General features: G+C 37.5%; 1 long non-coding RNA gene across 1 annotated transcript; it reads left to right on the forward strand.

Moving 5' to 3' along the window:
• Positions 1 to 506: 506 nt before the first annotated feature.
• Positions 507 to 4,138, forward strand: LOC134234124 (uncharacterized). Its single transcript, XR_009985122.1, has 3 exons — positions 507 to 873; positions 1,339 to 1,587; positions 3,971 to 4,138. It is a non-coding gene; the product is annotated as an uncharacterized LOC134234124 (long non-coding RNA).
• Positions 4,139 to 4,346: the final 208 nt, after the last annotated feature.

Raw genomic sequence — 4,346 nt, forward strand, 5'->3', positions numbered from 1 at the left:
TGAAATTAATTATTATTTATAATTATTATATTGTAACGTGACCCGATCTTGGGTGTTACAAAAATTATGTGGGTCCTCTTATTCCTGAGATTTACCTTGATTAATCAACAAGATTTGTTTATCTATAAAAATGAATTTATTCAAACAATAACAATAATGATTTATGATTTATAAAATACAAACAGAGTATACTTATGGCTAATGGGACAGGATATATAATAGTCAGCTGATTGGGTTCCTCAATATCAACAATGGGACAATCTGTTCAGCTGATTATGGTTGGGTCAGGATATATATAATAGTCAGCTGATTGGGTTCCTCAATATCAACAATGGGACAATCTGTTCAGCTGATTATGGTTGGGTCAGGATATATATAATAGTCAGCTGATTGGGTTCCACAATATCAACAATGGGACAATTTGTTCAGCTGATTATGGTTGGGTTGGGAAATAGAATAATTAGGTAGATTGGGTTACCCAATATTGGTAAATTTACCCAATGTGAGGGCCTCAGTTTTTACCCAATGATGGGGAGTTGGGACTCTGAGTTGGTCAGATGTTAAAGGGGCTGACCAACCCCCCAGACTGAAGAAAAAGTCTAAAGTGCTTTCTTTATATACCTTTTGGTATTCCGGTGCGAATTAGTTCACGTGCGAATAACAAGCGGTACCGCCAGTATTCGCGCGACGTTTGTATGGTAACACTCATAACTTTTGCATCAAGTAAAGGCTTTAGCATTACAAATGCGGGAAAAGGGATGATTTGTTGTTTGGGAATTGTTTTGGTAACGATGCCAAGTTGGATTTGGGTACCTTGATTGAATAACAATGCCAGACGGCCATAAGTCATTACGATCTGTGGAGGAAATTCGGGTTTGTACAAAACAACGATATGATATTCATGAAATAAACATATACAATGAATTAAAAAGCATACATTAATGACATACGATGATTGGTAATATTCCCATGATATCTACAAATAAATTTACGATTCCTAGAATAAATATTTAGGACATAAATTGGGGTGATCCAATCTGTGGGTTATTTTGGGCAATGGGGAAAATTCGTAACACAGCTCCCCCTCCATGAAAACATTCGTCCCGAATGTTGGATCCTTTTATCAAATCTTATTTTTGGGACTATATATCATGGGAATATTGTCATGGAGAGTAATATTTGCAATAAACACAATCATGGGCCACAATAATACATACATATCAATACTTACAATGTGGTCAACAGTTATAAATCATAGTTATGAATAACAAAATATGAATAACAATTCATCAATCATCAATACATTAACTTTTACCAAAATGTTTTTGTTCATAACAGTTCATCACTTCTTACCAATCCTGGATCCATTGGAATGGAAAAGTCACGACGGAGACAAATCACGGGTCTCAATCCACAACACAAATATTCACAATTATTATACGGTTCACAAAGTTATACAATATAGTCCTTGGAAATATCCAAAAGGTCCAGTGCATCCGTCTACTATGAATCCAGCATCATTGGGAAATGTCCAGGATCAACGTTCGGAAGTACATCACACGGCTTGGAGGGTTCCCTCAAGGCAAGGTATGATCTAGGAATGGCTCGCTCAGGTAGCGAGTATGGTATATATGATTTCTCTACACTATTTTGTAATCCTTTATTGTTGGGGTAGGACAAGGTTGGGGAACTTGTTAGGGCTCTTTGGAGTTTGTCGAAAGCTACATGGCAATTTTCATTCAAATGGAACTCTTGCTTTGGTTCATTTTTAATTTCTTTGGGGATTTTCTCAACATTAATACATTGCAAGTGGTTTGGAGTTTGAGGGCCGAGCTCCAAGCTACAAGCATTAATGGTTTGGGTATTGGTTGGGTCTTCCAATACATCTAGTATTTTGTCATCACATTTGACTGTGGCAAATTGGGTATTTTTACATAGTTTGCTACTTTCATCTTTCATATTCATGTGACAAACTGTGACTTCTCTGTCTACAGTGACAGGGTTTTGGGGAATCAACAACTCATTTTTTTCAACAAAACTTGGGATAGGTTCTATTTTTCCAACCTCATCCCTAAATAAAGGGTTATCTACCTTTGCAGGAGCAACATATTCACAATGGGGAGGATCTCCAATATCCTCAGCAAGACTGATCTTGCCACAAGACACTTCTACACAAGGTTTACTAAAGCAGGGAATGTCTAGACCCTGTACCTTTAGTTTCATATTTTTCATAGAAAGGTCACATGAATTCTGAGTCATAAAATCTAGTCCCAATATGCATGGTTTTTGTATATCGGCCACAAGTACTTTATGGGTAACATGAAAATTTTCAAGGGATATTTTGATTGGGCATTCTCCCTTAACTGGGATTGCATCACCACTTGCAGATGTAAGTTTGATAGATACTGGGGTAATTTGGGGCTTTTCCTCATTATCTAAATTTTCAAAGAATTGGGTGCTGACAATAGTCATACTAGCACCTGTATCTACTAGTATATTTGTTTCTTTATTTCCAATTTTTCCAGTAACATAAATTCCATCATTTTCCCCATTTATATCTCTCACTAAAATTTCTTTGGGGATAGGTTCAGTACAAGGGATATCTTTCTTGGATTCAAATTCTGTTTTATTTTCAATATTGGGTTCAGATTTTAGTGAGAGAGGTTGAGCCACGTTTAATGGTAAGTGTTGGGGCCTGCCCCTTGAACCTGTCGACTTCCGACCCCCGAATTCGACGCTGGGTAGTTTCCCTGATTTTGAGGTTGGAATTGATTTTGATTTGGGTTCTTGGGGAAATTTTTCCATTTGTTAGAATTTCCTTGGTAGGGGGAACCTTGGGGTCTTGGTCCATAATTTGTTGGTCTATTGTTTTGGTAGTTGGGTTTGGAGTTTTCATATGAGCCCATATTGGAATAATTCGCATAGGGGTTTTGGTATGAGTTCTCATATACATAATGTGCATAAGGGGTTTCTGTCAAATTATGGGTAGGCATTTGACAATTCCTTACTAGGGCTCTAATTTCTTGGGTTAGGGATTGTAGGTCATCCCGCAAGTTTTGGATGGGTTCTGATTTGTTAATGGCATGAACAGTTTTATTTCGTTGGGCATCTGCCAATCTATATGTTTCCAACCGAATGGCCAAAATTTCAGCTTCGTTTATGTCTTTGGGTTTAGCTTCCCTTAACCTTAATCGCATATCTGGGTCTGGTAGGGCATCAATAAATTGATCAAGGGCCAGAATGCTTATAATGGTTGGGTCAGCCGTTGGGTAAGCTTGACGAGTTAGCTTTTTAATAGATTGGGCCAATTCGGGTAAGGATTCATTTACACCCCTAGTTTTGGTTTTGAGTTGGGCACGGAACATTTCAGATCTCTCTATAGAGCCATATCTCCTATTTAGGATTTTCACAAGGGAGTTAAAATCTCTTCTCTGGATTTCATTCAGTTCACTTAGGAGGGCACGTGCACTACCCGTCAGACTACTGGCGAGATACAGTGATTTTGTTTTATAGTCCCATCCATGCAAGTCAACTAAAATTTCAAATTGGGCAAGGTACTCATCAAAGTCCTCTGATCCATCAAATGTTTGGGGTTTTATGGTAACATGGGTTTTGGGTGTAGATTGGAGAGGCATTCCATTTTCATTTCTATTTATTTCAAGTAAGGGGGAATAATGGGTACCTGACATTGTTCTTGGGTGACGTGTATATTCCCTTTGCCCATTCGTTGGGTCTGTATGAACATGGGGTTGCAAATCATCATAAGAGTGGACTGGATGAATGGGTCTGGATATTGAGACACTGGGTGTGTGATGATTGTCTCCCCTGTCATAGGTTGGGTTTTCAAATTTTCTTTCTAAATGATTAACATGATCTCTCAATTCATGATATTCATGTCTCATACCCAACAATTGTTGGTTAACACTTTGTACCATAGACACTAACATGTCCAATTGATTGTTCTTTGCAGGCGGTACTGAATCTGATGCCATTGGGGAAGATTGGAGATTGGGAGCGGGTAAATTATGATCCTGATTATCTTCCACAGCATTGGACGAGGATGGGCGTGATTTGAAAGTGACTTCTGAATCAAAACTTTCTTCAGTTTCCATTGTAAATATCGGGTACAAAAATTGATTGGGTCAATAAAAATTTACAAAAATATATCAATTCTTTTGTCTTTATAATAGAAAAATTTTGGTAAACAGAAATAAGCAAATGGATATCCCACTTCTGACACCAAATTTGTAACGTGACCCGATCTTGGGTGTTACAAAAATTATGTGGGTCCTCTTATTCCTGAGATTTACCTTGATTAATCAACAAGATTTGTTTATCTATAAAAA

This window comes from Saccostrea cucullata, unplaced genomic scaffold (genome assembly GCF_032062105.1).
Source record: "Saccostrea cucullata isolate Sc308-1 unplaced genomic scaffold, CSIRO_AGI_Scuc_v1 ctg3934, whole genome shotgun sequence".
NCBI lineage: Eukaryota > Metazoa > Mollusca > Bivalvia > Ostreida > Ostreidae > Saccostrea > Saccostrea cuccullata.